The sequence below is a fragment of the Podarcis bocagei genome (genome assembly GCF_964188305.1).
Source record: "Podarcis bocagei genome assembly, chromosome: 7".
Taxonomy (NCBI): Eukaryota; Metazoa; Chordata; class Lepidosauria; order Squamata; family Lacertidae; genus Podarcis; species Podarcis bocagei.
The window spans coordinates 73,698,620-73,710,255 of NC_138132.1; positions in this window are offsets into that span (position 1 = coordinate 73,698,620).

Sequence of the window (11,636 nt, forward strand, 5' to 3'; positions counted from 1 at the left end):
CCAAATGACACAGACCTCCTTGGATTACAGCCCTTCGTTTTGCAGGTGTGGACAGGTGCAGAATCACATAACTGAATTCCACATTTCTGCACGTGGAAAGCTAGCACGTCAAGGAAAAGGGTTGGATCTAACGCTTTACCCTTCCAGACTAGATTTCAAGATGCAGGGAAGTTTGTTTGTTTAAAATGGAGCATTGCAATAACAGGGGTCAGCAAACTTTTTCATCAGGGGGCCGGTCCACTGTCCCTCAGACCTTGTGGGGGGCCGGACTATATTTCTTTTTTTTTTTAATAAAGTTTTATTGCTTTTTTCCAGGGTAAAAGAAGGGTATATCATCCATAGCACATCAAAAGCAGTTTTACAGAAAAGAAAAGAAGTTATAAGAGAAAAAAAAGAAAAGATTCACATTTTTCACATCCATTTTCATGATCGATCAGACTTCCCCATGTCCCCCATCCCCTGTTTTCTTTACAATAAAAATAAACAGCAAATTAATACCTTATTTCATATGTTTTTGTGTTTTCCTTTAGTTATATAGTCCACAATTTATACATTTCGAAATCTTAACTTAATTTTCAACATTTACCAAATTCAATACTGAAGCATGTTTTTCCAGAACATTTAGCAAATTCTCAACATTCATATAGCTTATAATATTTTTGTAAATAGTCCTTAAATTTCTTCCAGTCCTCTTCCACGGCGTCTTCTCCCAGGTCTCGGATTCTGGCTGTCATTTCAGCTAATTCCATATAGTCCATCAGCTGCAAGTGCCATTCTTCCAGCGTGGGTAACTCCTGTGCCTTCCAGTGTTTAGCTATAAGAATTCTTGCTGCTGTGGTTGCATATAGAAAGAAAGTTCTATCTTTTTTTAACACTCTCTGGCCCACAATGCCCAGGAGGAAGGCCTCTGGTTTCTTGTGAAAGGTGTATTTAAACACCTTTTTCAACTCGTTATAGATCATTTCCCAGAAGGCCTTCACCCTCGGGCATGCCCACCAGAGGTGAAAAAAGGTTCCCTCAGCTTCCTTACATTTCCAACATTTATTGTCAGACAAATGATATATCTTTGCAAGTTTGACTGGGGTCATGTACCACCTGTATACCATTTTCATGATGTTTTCCTTTAAGGCAGTACATGCCGTAAATTTCATACCGGTGGTCCATAACCTTTCCCAGTCTTCAGACATAATGTTGTACCCGATGTCTTGTGCCCATTTTATCATAGCTGATTTAACTATCTCATCTTGAGTGTTCCACTTAAGCAGCAAATTATACATTCTTGAAAGCACTTTCGTCTTAGGTTCAAGTAATTCTGTCTCTAATTTTGATTTTTCCACCTGGAAACCAATTTTTTTGTCTTTTTTAAAAGTCTCTAAAATTTGGGCATAATGAAACCAATCTCGCACCTTTCCTTTCAGTTTTTCGAAACTCTGCAACCTCCAAGTGTCACCATCTCTTTCAATTATCTCACAATATTTCAACCAGCCAGTCTCCATATTACGAAATTTTACGGCCTTAGCCTCTACCGGTGATAACCACCTCGGAGTCTTACTTTCGAATAAGTCTTTGTATTTAGTCCAGACAATAAGTAGAGCTTTCCTGACAATATGGTTTTTAAACAGTTTATGAGACTTTGCCTTGTCGTACCAGAGATATGCATGCCAACCAAAAGCATTGCTATGCCCTTCCAGATCTAGGACATCAGTGTTTTCTAACAAAAACCAATCTTTCAACCAGCAGAGGGATGCAGCTTCATAGTACAGTCTTAGGTCCGGCAGGGCAAACCCCCCTCTTTCCTTTGCATCTGTTAATATTTTAAATTTTATTCGGGGCTTTTTGCCCTGCCAGACAAACTTCGCAATGTCCCTCTGCCACTTTCCAAAACATTCCACTCTGTCCACGATCTGAAGGGTTTGAAACAGAAACAACATTCTTGGCAATACATTCATTTTGACTGCAGCTATTCTGCCCGACAAGGTAAGTCTCAGTCTCGACCATGTTTCTAAATCCTTTTTGATTTCCGACCAACATTTTTCATAATTATCTTTAAACAAATTCAAATTTCTCCCAGTCAGGTTAACCCCCAGGTATTTCACTTTTGGAACAACATTTAATTCTGTTTCCTTCTGAAACCCATCTATTTCTGAAGGTGTCAAGTTTTTAGCCAAAACCTTGGTTTTTTGTTTGTTCAGCTTAAATCCCGCCACCCGACCAAATTCAGAAATTAGTTCTAAGGCTCTTTTTGTACTAGCTTCTGGCTCCTGTAATGTCAAAACCAGGTCATCTGCAAAGGCCTTCAATTTGTATTGTTTTTCCCCGACCTGTATTCCTTCCACCCGCTGGTCCTTCCTAATCATGTTCAGCAACACCTCCAGGACAGAAATAAATAACAAGGGTGATAAGGGGCACCCCTGTCGTGTCCCTTTTTCAATTTTAAACTCCTCAGTCACCACGTTGTTTACTATCAATTTAGCTTTTTGCTCTGAATAGATTGCTTCAATACCATTTTGGAACGCCCTTCCCACTCCCATCCCTTCCAAATTTTTCTTCATAAATTTCCAAGATATGTTATCAAAGGCTTTCTCGGCATCTATAAATATCAAAGCTGCCTTCGTGTTCAGATTTGTCTGTAATAACTCCAAAACATCAATGATATTCCTAGTGTTGTCAGACATATGCCTGCCAGGGAGAAAGCCTGCTTGGTCTTTATGAATTACTTCATTCAAGACTTTTTTCAATCTGTTTGCCAAAATGTTAGCAAAAATTTTGTAATCCACATTTAGGAGTGAGATAGGGCGATAATTCCTGAGTTGAGTCTTTTCAGATTCCAATTTAGGAATCAAGGTGATGAATGCCTCTTTCCACGATTCGGGTGCCCCCTTTCCTTCCATAATTTGGTTACATACCTCCATTAATGGCTGAACCAAATATTCCTTCAATGTCTTGTAGTATTTGGAGGTAAGCCCATCTGGACCTGGAGATTTGCCTAATTGCATGTTCTGAATGGCACTTTCAATCTCCTGTTGTGTTATTTTGTAATTCAGGGCTGTTTGCTTGTCTTGTGTTAATTTTTGGAGGCCATAACTTCCTAGAAAATTATCTATCTCAGTCTCCACTTGGGGTCCTTGAGTAAACAATTTTCTAAAATATCTCTGGAAGCACTTTCTAATATCTTCTGGTTTCTGAATACATTCTCCCTCAACCTCTAGATTGGTAACAAAGTTCAACTTTTGTCTCTTTTTCAGCTGCCATGCCAGCAGCTTCCCACATTTATTTGCCGATTCGAATGATCTTTGTTTCATTTGTTTAATTTTCCATTCAACTTCTTGATTTATCAATTTTGCATATTGTGCTTGATGGAATTTTATTTCTCTTAAAACTTCTTTTGATTTTGGGTTTAGTCTCAACTTTTTCTCGCCATCTCTTATCTTCTCCAAGATCTTATCCTTTTTACCATTCCAGAGTTTTTTCTTGATAGAGTTCTGCTGTATCAGAAATCCTCTCATCACAGCTTTACTTGCGTCCCAGATTGTTTTCTTTTCCACCAAAGTATTCAAATTTATTTCGAAGTAATCTTTCAGCGTTTTTTGGGCCTTCTTCACAATCTCCTGATCTCTAAACAAATAGTCATTCATTCTCCATCTGAAGGATCCAGCTGGTGCCAGTCTTAAATCTATTTTCAAGGCGTTGTGGTCAGAGCAAGTTTTAGGGCAGATCTCGACTTTTTTTGTCTTAGGTGCCAGTCCTCTAGATGTCCAAATCTGGTCGATTCTTGTCCACGAAAGATGGGCCTCAGAGAAAAAAGTTCCCTCTTTACCTAGAGGGTTTTTTGTTCTCCAGATGTCAATCAAGTCCATATTGTCTGTAAGTTCAAAAAAAGTCTTTGGGAGTCTGCCATCTTTGGTCAAGTTCTGATTTTGAGACTTATCCATATGTGTGGAGACAACTCCATTCATATCACCCATCAGGATGATGTTAGTATAGTCAATATAGTCCAACATTGTCTCATGTAGCTTCTTATAAAATTCCGATTTCCCATCGTTTGGTGCATAAATTCCTACAATCAAAAATTTCTCTCCTTGTGCTTGAATTTCAATCGCCAAAATTCTTCCTTGTTCATCTTTAAAGATCAATTTTGGTGCTAGAGTCTCCTTTGCATAAATCACTACTCCTCTTTTTTTTACCTTATCTGATGAGATAAATTCTTGGCCTAGTCTCTTGTTAATTAGTACTCTCCTATGGAGCCTAGTCACATGCGTTTCTTGAAGGCAAATAATGTCTAATTGTTCTTTTCTCAAAATATGAAAAATCTTTTTCCTTCTTTCGGGAGAATTTGCGCCATTAATGTTCCAACTGAGAAGCTGTAGAGACATCTTGGACTAATTATTTACCTGCTGGGGTGTCTCCTTTTTCGTTTTTGTCTGGAGGTGGAACCGGATTCAATCCAAGCGGAGGAGGTGGCCAGGCACCTGCTATTCCTTTCCGAAGGTCTTCCCCGTGGTCGTTTAGGAACTTTTCTTGCTCCTCTGCTGTTCTGATTCTTACCCTCACCCCTTTCAAGGTAAAAGATAATCCTTGAGGGAATTCCCACCTGTATGGGATTGTGTTGTTTCTCAGTAAGCTTGCTAGGTCTTTATATGTGGCTCTTAAGTCCAGAAGTTGTTTTGGTATATCTCTAAAAATTTCTGCCTTTTTTCCCTGGATCACCAATGGATTTTTAAAATGCAAGCCGAGTATGGTTTCTTTTTCTTGCCTAGATCTGAAAATGATCAGGCAATCTCTTGGTTTATCCTTCCTAGCCACTCTTCCTAGTCTGAAAGCGGTGACAATTTTAAAGTCTTTTTCCTCTGCCACACCCCAGAATTTGGATAATTCTGTTGTCAAAAATCCAATCAAATCCTCCTTTTCTGATTCTGGAATGTTTCTAATTCTGAGGTTATTTTCCCTATTTTTCAGCTCTGCAAGGGACAGGTACACTTGTTGTTCAGTCACCTGTCTACTCAGTGGTCTGACTTCGCCTCTTAATTCCTCTATCCTCTTTTTATTTTCGTCTGCTTTTGTATTTGCTTCCTGTGCCAGTTTCCGATTTTCTGTTGCAGTCTTTTCAATATTATCTATGGCCTGAGAGTTTTTAGAAACTTGGTCTGTCAATTTGTTAATTGAGGCTGTTACCTGGTCAAGTTTAGCAGCTTGTTCATCAAACCTAAGTGCTTGTTCATCCGCTTTCTTGTTCAGTGCTGCCAACTGCTCCAATATTTCTTTAGATACGGAGTCTATCCCTCCAGCAGCCATCTCTCCAAGAGTAGGCTGTATAGCTTGTCCTTCCTGCAGGCCTGTCACAATTGGGACAGATGATCTGCGTGGCTGCACAGGCAGAGTTAATTGCAAAAGTTCAGTTTGTTTTGCTTTTTTTCTTTCTGCAGCCCTTGTTTTTGCTGTGCCACTCATTCCACAGCTGTCCCAGTATCAAGGTCAAATTGTAAATCCCATGGGAAAATTAATTCCAGAAAAAATAAACATCCGGGCAGGAAAATTCCAAGACTAGTAGCAGTTCTCAAATACTATTAAATCCACAATCCAGCAGGGGGAGCTCCCTAAAAATTAGGGAGAAGGATAGGAAATTTCCACCAAAAGTTCCCTTTACACACAAAAAAAAAATATTATCCAAAACAAGGGGGGGGAGCCCCTCTCCTTAAGCTTAAACTGCAGAGAATAAGAGTTCTTTACCAAGGTGCTTGCAACAGTTCCTTTTCCCGGTTACAAAGTAGCCCAATGTTACTTCTAACTTTGTCTACAGTTACTGCAGACCGATGTTACTTGTATCCAGTCAGACCGAGAACAGGGTTTCAAAAATTTGTAATCCACAAGGTAAAAGAAAGAGGAACATAAAATTGTCACTTATAAAACTGTTATGTCCTTTCTTTAACTTTTAATCAATCAAGGTCGAATTTGCAGATAAATTCCAACTCTTTTAAGATTCCTTTCAGCGCTTCAGCTTTAAAGGGGCTTTGCTCAATACTTTAAACAGAGCCGGGAGACTGACTTCCTTTTTAGCGTCTCCCGCTTTCAGCCAAATTTCTCCAAATTTAGTTCGTACAAAGCTTCAAATTTCCTACTCACGAGTAAGTTGTTTCAGTTCGATTGTTGAAGGAAGAAAGGTCAGCGCTGATCAGCAGCAGCCGCGCGGCTTCACTTCCGCGGAAAGAGCGATGGATCCACAGCACCGCTACCCCCTTCACGTTCCGAAACCCCTTACGGGGTCCCTTCTGCGTTTCGGAGGTCGCTCCTGGTGCCCGCCGAATCCCACGGCCACTGGCTCACTCTACCAGTGGTTTTTCTTCATGGGTCGTCGCTGTGCCGCAGCGCACGACCCTTTTCCGCGGAGCCCCTCTTCAGCAACTGAAGAGGACCGCCATTGCTGAGCGCGCCGCCTCCGGAAGTCCTCTATATTTCAACGAATTTATATGCCCCACAAATAACCCAGAGATGCATTTTAAATAAAAGGACACATTCTACTCATGTAAAAACATGCTGATTCCCGGGCTGGATTTAGAAGGCGATTGGGCCGGATCCGGCCACTGGCCCTTAGTTTGCCTACCCATGCAATAAAGGTTTCCTCAGGTGAAATTGGAATCTGTACAATCGAAGCAATTTGCAAACAAATACATTTGCCAATGAGCCTCGGATCACCTTGGTGCTGATGTTTAAGAAGTTGCCAGCATGGCGGAACCTGCTGTGTAAGAAAGTGGAGGAAAATAAATGTCAGAAAACATTTATGTGGTTCTAGGCTACCAAATTGGGCAGATTGATGCTAGTGGGATTGTGAAAAGGGTATCCCATTGAGTTTTTCTCGCTGTCCATTTGCTGCTGTCGCCTTGAGCTGGCGGTGGATATAAATAGTGTCTCTTCCCTTCCCCGCCTCCCTGCCTGGCAGGTTTGGCAGATGGTGTCGCATGTGACAGGGGACCCAGCTGAACAGATGGTTCTGTGAAGAGCTTATATCCTGTGCCATGCTGGCCGCCGGAATCCACACAAAACAGCACATCTGCCTTCCGAGGAAATCCTGGGTTACCCAAACCCTTCTCTCCCAGCTTGCACCCTCAGACAAAAGCCTTCGGCTCTCAGTGTGGGAGGTTATGGGGTTACACAGCTCCAAAGGCCAGAGACTAGGGCCAAATCCACACCATAGATTCAAAGCACTCTTAAACAGTCATGGCTTCCCCCAAAGGATTCTGGGAGCTGTGGTTGGCGTTGCTGAGAGTTGTTAAGAGACCCTTACAAGCGCAATAAATACGAATATGGTATCTGGACTTAATTCTTTCCGGAGGCCTGTACTTAACCTGAAACTGTTCTTAACCTGAAGCACCACTTTAGCTAATGGGGCCTCCTGCTGCCGCCGTGCCGCCGGAGCACGATTTCTGTTCTCATCCTGAAGCAAAGTTCTTAACCTGAAGCACTATTTCTGGGTTAGCGGAGTCTGTAACCTGAAGCGTATGTAACCCGAGGTACCACTGTATATAGATAAAAGTATTGGTTTGTTTTTTTAAAAAGGGGAAATATATTAAGTCTTGTATGTTTCTCTATAAACCTTAATAAAATCTATTTCAAAATAAATAAATGAAACAACTGAGCCCACGCTAAGTTTGTGTGTGGAGGTTTAACACACACAGCCCCCCCCCAAAAAAACACTCAGAAGGTATCACAACCTCTGCACAGGTGAATCAGACTCTATTCACCTCTCCTCCCCACTCTCTCCTTTTACAAAGGACATTAATATCCCTAAAAGCAATCCCCTGCCCTTCCCACGCCCTGGAAATTGCAGCTCTTAAGAAAATGCAGCCAGGACAATTCTTCTTTATCAACCCTCAGATTTGTTCTGGCCTATTGGGGCGACTTAAAATAACTCCCTCTCCTTCTTTTCAAAGGGATAAGAAGAGGTGCCAAGATCAATATGACCGACCTTGAGCTTAAAAACGGGAGGCAGGAGAACGATCCATTTAGGATGCGGCAGTTTCCTTCCTCCTTTTAAATGGGGGTAATTTGATTTATTGGCAAGATAACACTGCAGAGGCTTGGAAACAGAGCACTGGGGAGAAGGGGGATGGTGACGGCAGGTTGTGCTCAATGGACAGTGTTTTTATTTAGGGGAGAAGGAGGGGAAACACCTGAGTTGAATCAGCAATAAATAAAGCTGGCAGTAGCCAGACTTCAGGCTAGTGATTCCTTGCATTTCTGCCTCCCATCCTTCCACCGAAGATATCAGGGCAGAACACAAGGCTAGCTCTCCTTTTTATCCTCTCAAACAATCTTGCAAGGTAGGTTGGACTGAGAGAGTGAGGCTCATTTACAAGGTCACTCCTTTAGCTTTGTGGCCTAGTGGAGATTTGAATGCAGCTCTCCTAGTCTGGCAGTCTAACCACTGCATATACACTGGCGTTTGTTGTGTTGTGCGGTCCTCTTTGGCTTGGGGAATACAGTGGTACCTTAGGTTAAGTACTTAATTCGTTCCGGAGGTCTGTTCTTAACCTGAAACCGTTCTTAACCTGAAGCACCACTTTAGCTAATGGGGCCTCCTGCTGCCTCCGTGCCGCTGGAGCACGATTTCCGTTCTCATCCTGAAGCAAAGTTCTTAACCCGAGGTACTATTTCTGGGTTAGCGGAGCCTGTAACCTGAAGCGTCTGTAACCCAAGGTACCACTGTAAAGGATTCGACCAAAAGAGACATGTCGAGGGCAGTAAGGAGCCAAATAGAGCCTCCACGCTCAGGGGCAATGTACCATAAAATGACAGCCATTGTGGCGCACACAATAGGGGACGGATGTTTCCTCCCAGTCTTGCTTGCCGGAAATGTATTTCTGGCCGCAGTAGAGAACCTTTGGCCTGTTCCAGCTGGGCCCTTCTTATGAGGCTACCCCGAACCAGTCCCAAACACTGCAGCCTTTCTTCATTTGGGAGTGCCTTCGACCCCTTGATCATTGGAGTTGCCCCTTTCTAAACCTTTTCCAACTCTAATGTAGCCTGTTTGATATGAGGCTACCAGAACTGTACGCAGCATTCCCTATGTGGTCGCGCCATAGATTTTAGAGAATCCATATACTTGTAGGGTTGGAAGGGACCCAAAGGGTCGTGTTCTGTAACTTCAGGTCGTCTAGTCCAACCCCCTCATAATCCTCTTTCCGAACCATCCAGGTTGGTTGGCGTTTACTGCCTATTGTGGCAGGGAGTTCCATAGTTTGTGCTGCGTGAACAAGGGATTTCTTTTATTGGTCCTGAATTTTCTAACTTTCTGTTTCGTGGGATGTACATGAAGTCTAGTGTTATGAGGGAGGGGGTGGGCTGCCCTCCCCCAGTCCAGAGGGTCTAAAGATGTAGAGACAAGGACAGCTGCTGTGGGCAGAGTGAGGCCGCCTCCTAGCTCAGCATCACCACAGTTGTGGGTTTCAGGCAGGGGGGTTTCATCTGACACCCCCACCCACCCAGGGCTTTTCTTTTATATATATATATATAAATTTCTATTAGTTTTTTTAACATACCACTTTCAACAGTAATTAAACATACTTCTACATCTTATTCAATTTTTTTGACTTCCATCAGTCCTGTCTGAAAATTTTCCAATCTAATCTCTTAGTATGCATTTCTTATTTTCCCTATTACATTTCAAACTCATAACCAATATCTCTGTCTTTTTCTACTTTGTAACATTTCATATATTTCTCCTTACAAAACTTCTTGTAGTCCTACTAGCGTAATTTGTGGATTACAGTTGCTCTTCAAATAATTCATATACTTCTTCTAATCTTCTGTAAATCTCTGGTCCCGCAGGTTTCGAATCCTTCCTGTCATTTTGTCCAATTCTGCACAGTCCATTAATTTCGTCTGTCATTCTTCTTTCGTCAGAATTTCTTCTTGCTTCCATTTTCTGGGCTAACAGTACTCTTGCCGCTGTGGTTCCATATAAGAACAATTTAACATCTCCCACCCAGGGCTTTTCACAGTGGTGTGGGGCACCCCCCTGCCCCACTTTTAGAATGAAGCTGGCAGCCCCTATTGGGGATGGTCAACAAAGAGGATTTGTATAATCTTTTCTCATGGGGGGTTTGGCTTCCTTATATACCTCCCTGTATCTGAGACCAATTTCTATGGCCAGATCAGTCCGCAAGAGAGACATGTTGACTTTTGCAGACTCCTCTCCCCTCTGCCAACAGCATCTGGGTCCAGAAGACTTCAGGCCGGTCCTTTCATCAAGTCAGGCAGTCAAGAAGAGAGAGGACAGAACCTCTTCTTCGCTGCACACGAAGAAATGCATTCGTTCACACCCCTGGACACAATCAGAGGCATTTCAGATAATAGAGGGCTATATTTGGAACAGATAGGCACGTGTGTGCGGCAGGAATAGAATGTGGTGATCACACCACTTCTCTTCCCCAAAGGACTGTAAATAAAGGTGGCACCTTTTCCCCAGGGCAGGGAGAGGAAAGTAAAAGAATAAACACACAGGAATGGGGGCAGAAGGTTCAGAATCAATAGTAGGTTTGCCCCATTTCTCCCGGCCCTGCCTGGAGACGCCAGGGATTGAACCTGTGACCCTCTGCATGCAAAGCAGATGATCTGCCACCGAGCTACTGCCCTTCCCTTCAGCCAAAGGAAGGTAGAAGGCTACCTTATACCAAGCCAGGTCGCTGGTCCATCTAGATTAGTATTGTCTACTCTGACTGGCAAGGGACGCGGGTGGCACTGTGGGTTAAACCACAGAGCCTAGGACTTGTCGATCAGAAGGTCGGTGGTTTGAATCTCCGTGACGGGGTGAGCTCCCGTTGCTCGGTCCCTGCTCCTGCCAACCTAGCAGTTCAAAAACATGTCAAAGTGCAAGTAGATAAATAGGTACCGCTCCAGTGGGAAGGTAAACGGCTTTTCCGTGCGCTGCTCTGGTTCGCCAGAAGCGGCTTAGTCATGCTGGCCACATGACCCGGAAGCTGTACGCCTGGCTCCCTCGGCCAATAAAGTGAGATGAGCGCCACAACCCCAGAGTCGGCCACGACTGGACCTAATGGTCAGGGCTCCCTTTACCTTTACCTTACTCTGACTGGCAGCAGCTCCCCAGGGTTTTCAGAAAAGGAGCCACTCCCAGACCTACCTGGAGAAGCCAGGGATTGATTTTGGGGCCTTCTGCACCCAAAGCAGATGCTCTGACCACTTAGCTATGCCCCTTCCCCAATCCATCATGTTTACCTATATATATGTATATGCTGAGTCAGTTCAGTTTGATGGGGTGGGGTGGGTGGAATGATTTTGTACACCCAGCTTCATCTTCCTTTCCCTGTTTTGCGTGTTGACGGGTGCTCCAGGTGGCGGGTTTGGCTTCCCAGATAAGGCTGTTGGGTGTTTAGCATGCAGGGCTCGTTTCTGCTGAGTCACTGATTGCAGGTGAAGCCTTTTATAGCAACAGAGGAGAGAGAAGGATGAAACGGAATGCAAAAGAGAGCGTGACTTAGAGAAGAAAGGAGAGGGGGAAACCCCACCTCTGTGGCCTTAACATGTGCCAGGACTTCCTATGGCTCAGCCGTGCCCTTGCATCCATTTCTCAGCACTGGGCTGTACAGAATGCTGGAAGCAAGGAGAGATCAAAGTGTTCCTGA